Below are 8,112 nucleotides of genomic sequence, written 5' to 3' on the forward strand. Positions count from 1 at the left end.
TAACTATATATACCTATTGGCTATCGCCAGTAGGTAATATATATATATATATTCAATGAAAAAACCATTGGTTTTAGGCCATATATAGTTAGGGATTTGCATTCATTTGAGATGTCATCAGTGATGTCATCAGTGATGTCACTAACCATGTCATGAATGATGTAATATGTGACATCATCAGCAGTGGATTGCGGGTGCGCGATATATAGTTAGCGCTTATAACTATATATGGAATTTCAATGGTTTTATGCGAGTAAAATAAGGTTTTCTAAATGCAAATCCCTAACTATATATGGCCTAAAACCAATGGTTTTTTCATTGAATTTTCAAGGTTTTGTAAATGCAAATTCCTAACTATATATGGACTATAACCTATGGTTTTTTCTGTGAATTTCAATGGTTTTTTAATAGCAAATATCAAAAGCTGTCAAATGTCAAGTACGTGATAGGTAAAAACGTTTTCGTGTTTATGCACGCTGATGTGCTTTGAACGCTGCCCCCCCCCCACTCCCCTCTTTTCTCTTAGTAGTACTCTCTCTTTGCAGATAGTGAACGGTAGTTAACGCAGACCTTTACCCCTGTTGTAATCCGTCGTACCTGCTTGTCTCTCCATTTGATTGATTATTATCCAAGCATTTACTGTTTTACAATTGGTTCTCTTTGGATCATTCTCTATTTACAAACAAGCACAAAGTCGCAATACTCTGTTTAGTCTTTGCAGATAGTGAAAAATCGTGTAAAAAAATAAAAGTAATCGAGCAAAATCAGTAGACCACTAATTCGATCTCTTTTTGACCTCGGTAAAATACAAACATTAGGAACAACCCTTCATGAGAAATACGAAAATAGTGAAATGAACTGAGCTCCACACCATGAGGGCTGCAAAACAGCTCGACTCCGCCACCCACACCGCCCAAAATAACGACAAACCCTATGCAAATATTATAAATATACACAACACACCAGCAAAGAAACAGAGTAAAACATTTTATTAAATAACTATTTACATAACTATTTTATACTTTTTATTGCCCGATCCGGCTAGCTCAATCGATCGAGCATGAAACTCATGCACTGATAACAAGCGTTGAGAGTTTGTAGAACGATGGGTTCAGATTTTCCACATACGGTGTAGTGGCGCGAACTGGCAGGGGGCGTTTGGATTCTACCCCTTCCCCAAATAAGATTTTCATACGTGAATGTTCATTCATGCTTTTTGTCCCTGAGTTGCTTCCATGTCACTGCCTTACACAAATGGCATAAGTCCTGGTTGTTGAGTGCCATACTTCAGAGTTCTAAGCAGCTCTTGTAACACTGTTTAAACCTTATTTGCACCTGCTGCAGCTTCACTATTCAAAGTAAGTGGGGTCCATTTGTGGACCTGACTGCATTGGAAAACAATGTGATACGGTGCCTCCCTAAACCGCTTGACGGAGGCCCTCGAGGGGCGGTGAGATGGCGCGGACTGAGAGGGGGCGCTTGGCTCCTGCCCCCTCCCCAAGTCGTGTTGCCCTGGTGAGGCCTGAGATCGCCCCCGGCATAGGCGGCCGGCTCCCGGGGTCCGGCGGAATTTTTTCCCTTTTGAAGAATCTTCCATTCTGGACCTTGTCCCACAATCCGTTTGACCTGAAGACACGCTGTCGTGGGGCGCCCCTTTACCGTTTTAGTTGCCATTCCGCCCGCTTTTGGTACTCTGTGCCTCTTCCGCCATTCAGCTGTTTACCACCCGCTCTTGCGACTACAACGTCTCGCTCACCATGTAGTTGAGTTGCTCCCGCTCTTAAGATTTAACCGAACTTTTTGGACTGCTGAAAGCGGTTGTATTCCGACCGCTGGTTGGTGGAGACATTTTGACTATATTCTGGACCTGCATTGTCGCGTAATGCGTCATATGACGCGACGCGTTAGCGCACCCGGAAGTGCTCTGGTGCGCAAGGCGCAGCTTCCCGGAAACGATCCAGAGCGCGCCGCGCAGCGCGTAACGTAAGCATAACAGGTCATGTGACTTGTTAATAAAACTTTTCATTGGTTCATTTTACTTTTCTTTTCCTAATTATGTAAGACTAGGTCATGTGACCTAAAAATAACACTTTTCATTGGATTAAAACATTTTTTTCCCAAACGATGAAAGCCCCACCTTGTTTCTGAATGTTTCAGACTGAAGCTGGCGTCACCATGAGAGCACCACCATCTCGTAGCTCCGTCGTGGCCATTCCGCAAGCAATCATGGCAGCCGCTCCCCACCGGAAGCCTGCGGGAGTCGACGGCCCCCAAGACTTTTGTACAATCTTCAAGGCTGAGGGGACGCTTTCGAGAATGGAACCCAAGCCCTGGCAGACAAGCGTCCGAGTTCCAAGGTGTCCCAGGGCCATTTTACTGGACCAGGCCCAAATCCGAAGAGCCGACCGCCATTTTAGGAGTCCTGTGGAAGCCGCCTATCGCTGCACCGCAAGAGTGGGAGCAACTCAACTACATGGTGAGCGAGACGCTGTAGCCGTAAGAGCGGGCGCTAAACAGCTGAATGGCGGAAAAGACACAGTGTAGCAAAAGCGGGCGGAATGGCGACTGAAACGATAAAGGGGCGCCCCACTACAGCAGACAAGCCTCCGCCATGTGCTTCAAAACTGCATATGTATCTCGTGATATCAAGGTTGGGCAACCAGTACACAACAAGCAGTTACGAGTCCCATTTACACCGGCGCCATTTTGGGCGCGGCCGGGCAGGTCCAGGATCTACTGAAACATAACAAATGAGGCTGACGTCTCTGAAGCAGTTGACGAACAGCAGGACATAGCAAATAAACATGAACTCTCTAAAGCTGTTAACTCACTGCAGGACAAAACAAGTGAACCTGAAACCTCTGGAATAATTGTCGCTCAAAAGAACAACACACAAAACTCTGTAGAGCCTGAAGAAAAAAAAACAGAAGGGCACTGTAGTTTCAGACACACTTAACACTAATGACTAAACAAAGATATCGTCTGTTTATGAAGCAGTTATCATCTTGACAGAATTGACAAAGAAGTGTACAGACACCAATGCTATTAAGAAACACAAGGAAATCCTAACGCATCAGCATTCTCGGAAGAGGTTGACACAGATAACATCTTAAGGAACAAAGAAAGACCTGTTCACTCTTGACACCCCAGGTGCTGTGTATGTTGCACTATAGTGCTGCATCGAGAAAACGGACAACCCTATTGATGTGGATTTTTCATTATTGATTATTGTAAAGAAATGGCGACTCCCCCCTTTAGCAGATTAGCTAAATGTTTGCGTAATTTAGGCATAAAAGTTATATTATTGTTGTTGTTGTTGTTATCGTTATAGTTCTGGTTAATTTCAAAAAATTGTTAAATATATTTACAGTTTTTGTTGCATTCGTTATATTTAAATGTTAATAAAGTTTTAAAATCTAACTTTGTTGGAGTGCTATATATGTTTAAAAAATCGGGTGAATGGGGCCTTGAATCGGGTTATTGTCATGTGTGGGCTTTGCAAGTGTACTGCTACAAGATCGGACATTTCAAACTCAAATGCACGTTCTTTTTCTTACCTTTCCGAAGCATGGAGCGCAATAGCAGGCAGAGAAAGGGTGATGCACGTGTTGAACACTGCCTGGCCTGGCAAGTTGCTGGCAGTGCCCCCCCGCCCGCTCCTGAAAGAGGGCACACACACACCGCCGCCCCGAGTACTTCACAAATCTTTAAAAGACCATGCGCTTGTTCATGAGGCTTAAATGGTTTATCACCCCTTCTAGAACCCCTGCATCGACCCTCTGACGTTTCCTGGAAGAATTAGCACGTAACACAATACCAAGCCCTGTCAGCTGAAACCCCCAAGAAATCATGGGGCATATTATCAAGGGGGTTTATTTCCGCTTTTTTGGCTTTAAAAGCCAAAAAAAAAGAGATAAAATGATCTCCCTATTACCAAGCTGTCGCTAACACCAGTTAGTGACAGCTAAAAGGAGATAGCGACCATCTTGGGCCCCGCTTTGCATATCAGTGATATTTATCACTAATGACATGCAAAGTGGGCGTGCCAAGATTTTAGCGACTGGAAACAGTCCCTAACCATCGCTATCTCCTATTACCAACTTTTGGAGATATTCGCGCTAAGCGCGAATATCTCCAAAACCTAACACCTGCCCTGAGCAGTTTTAGCCATGTTATCCAATGGGAAGTGGATAACATGGCTAAAAGCATTTGCTGGATAATGCATGAATATCGCTGACTTTTCAACGATATTCATGCATTGCGGCCGTTTTTTTATCGCATTTGCGATAAACCTTGCTAATAGCAAGGTTTATGTGCGATAAAATTCGCCGAAGTGCGGCGATAATTTTTGTCTCTAAACAAGTTAGAGACAAAAATTACCGCTAGTTGTTGGTAATATGCCCCCGGGTTTTTCCTTGCAGGAATCGGGAAGCGAAAGACTAGCACTGAAATCAGTAGTCTCACGCCTGAATCGGGAGGGTTGGCATGTCTGGATACTCTACAGCTGGGGCCATAAACTACATCCACAGGGCTAGGTGATAGCCTAGGTCCGGCCTGGACAATCGGACACAGAGGAAGAGGAGTGTCAGAGGGTGCGGTAGTGAATAGGGTGAAAGGGAGGTGTCGGGCGGGCACAGGGGGTGATTCTCAGAGAAGAGCAGCGCACATGGGGGGAAGTATATGTCCCATGCATGAGAGAGAGAGCGGGGGTGACCAGTGCGTGGGGGAGATGCTTGCGAGGGTGGGGAGCCATGCTGAGGATCGGCGGCAAGCAGAGAGTGGCCCTGGTCAAGGCATCTAAAATGGCTGCCGTGCACGACAAAATTGTGGCATTGGACAAAAACGCAAGATGGCGCAGACAATGTTTATCAATAAGGATTCATTTATAACAAAATATTTACTCGCAGTGACAAAATGGTGGTCAACACTTCCTGATTTCCATCGAATCGAACGTTAACAAACGTCACGCAGCAAAAAAAAAAAAAAAAGCTCACGCACAGAGCAATTTTTAGCCATGTTATCCAATGGAAGGTGGATAACATGGCTAAGAGCATTTGCTGGATAATGCATGAATATCACTGACTTTTCAGCGATATTCATGCATTGTGGCCGATGTGCGGCGATAATTTTTGTCTCTAAACAATTAAAACGAAGCACAAAATGGCGAATTTCCGTTTCGCTACCAGTTTGCGGCCCAGTTCGCGGCCCGTGAAGCGCTTCTACCATGAAAAATCATTTTTTTTTTATTTTCCCCACGGGACCCTTTAATAACCCCAACAACATTCCTAGGGGGTCAAGAGGGGTATACCTTGCCCCCTTTCAATAAATTCCCCCTTCGTTTTTCACCTCTTCTTCTCTCTCGATCCTACCGAGAGATAAGATGGCGGCCGCTCCGGACTGTTTAGAATGTTGACAGACACCGGAGAGCCAATCAGCTTTCTGCGCGCAAAGTTCCGTTTCGCGAAAAGTAAGCGGACCGGATCGCTGCCCAGAGCGCTGTTACAGATATATATCTTGTTTTGAACGTTAATTTCTCAAAAACTACTGGAGCACATATATTGAGACCTAGCAAAGGCACATCGGGCTAACAGTCCCTACAATTTTGCCAAGTTTCGTGCAAATCCATTCAGCCGTTCGAGCTAAAAGTGAGTCCAACCGCCCTATGGAAAAATGAATGGGAAAAACGCGTTTTGGGACCCCCCTTTTTTCTCAGCCCCCCCTTGACGAAACCCCACCAAATTTTCAGGGGCTGCTCAGAAACAAAATGTGCCATTTTCCTGAAAATTTCAGCCGATTCCGTCCTCAAACGCCAAAGTTATTAGACATAGAATTTTCAAAAATCCCATAGGGAATTAATCCTAACTATATATACCTACTGGCGAGATAATTTTCAAAAATCCCATAGGGAATTAATCCTAACTATATATACCTACTGGCGAGACGCCAGTAGGTAATATATATATATATATATATATATATATATATATATATATATATATATATATATATATATATATATATATATATATATATATATATATATATATATATATATAAATATATATATTTTTCACTCCGAGAATGCCGGAAGAGATTGCGAGGCTGTCTGGGCGGTCCGAGTACCGAAGCCGGCGCTCCGTGAAAATTCACTCCTAAGGTTCTACTCGTCTCCAAAGAACCACTCGGACACCTCAAGTGCTTCAGCTTAGTTTAATTCAACATCAAGGACCGTGCTAAATTGGTCGTTGAAATAGACAAAACATTGGAGGAAATAAGCAAAATCATCAGCAAGGAAGCCTTGGAGGAACATATGACCAACTTGATGAAAAAAGTGGACAAGTGGGAAGAGGAAATAACAGCAAAAAAACAGCGAAAGTTTCTAAGAGACTACAAGGATTATCAGGCGGAAAGAACACTGACATTTCATCGCAAATATGATCATCTCTTCGAAAAGAGGGACAAATCCAATTCCCCACAGACCGGAGTCCCTACACTTACTGAAGAAATAACGGAGAGCGATGTGTCAGATGGAAACCTATCAGATGCGTCCACATCAGCAATAAATCAAGAAGCCACACCTAAACATCAAAAGAAATCGAATAATTTTTTATTGCAATTCCAAGTCATGAGCCAAAACCGGACAGAACACCATCAGGATGGAAGGGCTCAGAGAGGACGCGGTCGAGGAACCAGAGGAAAAACCAGAGGAACAGGCAAGCAAAACGGAGGAGGAACAAACGAAAGAAGAACTCCCATGGGAATGGATACCAGGAGCCGCACTCAGAAAGTATGACAGTTGTGAATTTATCTGAGAGACCACTCTCCAAAGCAGAAGAAGAGACTCTAGCACTTGGTTTATCCTTTTGTCCCTCATCTAATTTGAACTATGCTCAAACTAGGATTGACCTCTTCTTGTTCTCCCGCAAACTCAAGTTGAAGAAATGGTTCAACACTGCAGTACGAAATCCACGAAACGTGAGTAATTCTAACACTATAAGTACTATTGATGTGGGTGATATTGACTTACTGAATGTAATATATCCCACCCAAGACAGATTGGAAATGACTTCTGATCAAACTCCTGATTGGGAAGGATGGGTAGAGGATATGAGTGGAAATCCGGGCAGTACATTCAAGCCAAAGTCGATTTTCCTCCCCAATGTCCAAAGTGAAGCAATTGACATTTTTGAGAGAGGTGTCTTAAAAGACTTGAAAAACATAAGATATGTTAAGACACCATGGGATAAGAAGAACCTAACCGAATCACAAGCAAATGCACTTATGGATTTGAAAAATTATTCCAGCATTGTCATCCGACAATCGGATAAGGGTGGCAATGTGGTCATTCAGGACAAACAGAAGTATATAGCGGAAGGTCAGAGACAGTTGAGTGATAAGGAATGTTATTCCAGAAGCAATATGACTGAAGTATTGGGATCCTATATTAAGTATAGAAGCCTACTAACAGACTGGTTAGATAGAGGATTACTGGAGGAGGGTGAATATACTTGTACTGCGCTCACCCCAGAATCCCTGTCTTATACTTACTCCCAAAACTTCATAAAAGCATGGTAGACCCTCCGGGAAGACCTATAGTTTCTTCAATAGGATCCCTTTTTGAGAATACTTCCAGGTTTATTGATTTCTTCTTAAGACCATACGTTGTTGCATTGCCCTCTTACCTAAAAGATACAACCCACTTCTTGACGGTAATTGATGGGGTGCACTGGGAGAAAGATCATCTTTTGGTCTCACTGGACGTTAGCAGTCTGTACACATGCATAAAACATGAGCTTGGGCTAGAAGCTATTCAGCATTTCTTTAAAACGAGATCTACCACCTATTACCATCACTCGCAAATGCTGTTAAAAATGATTGTAGTCTGTTTGACCAATAATTTCTTTTATTTTGATGAGGACATCTATAGACAGTCACAGGGTACGGCCATGGGAACCTGCTTCGCCCCCAGTTACGCGAATCTTTTCATGGGCTGGTGGGAGGAGCGGGTTGCCATGGAGATGGCCGAATTTTCCAACATTACCCTGTGGCTGCGCTATATTGATGACATTTTTTTCATTTGGAGGGGCACAGAAGAGGCAGCAACATCCTTTG

This window comes from Lissotriton vulgaris, chromosome 1_1 (genome assembly GCF_964263255.1).
Source record: "Lissotriton vulgaris chromosome 1_1, aLisVul1.2, whole genome shotgun sequence".
In the NCBI taxonomy this organism is placed as follows: Eukaryota; Metazoa; Chordata; class Amphibia; order Caudata; family Salamandridae; genus Lissotriton; species Lissotriton vulgaris.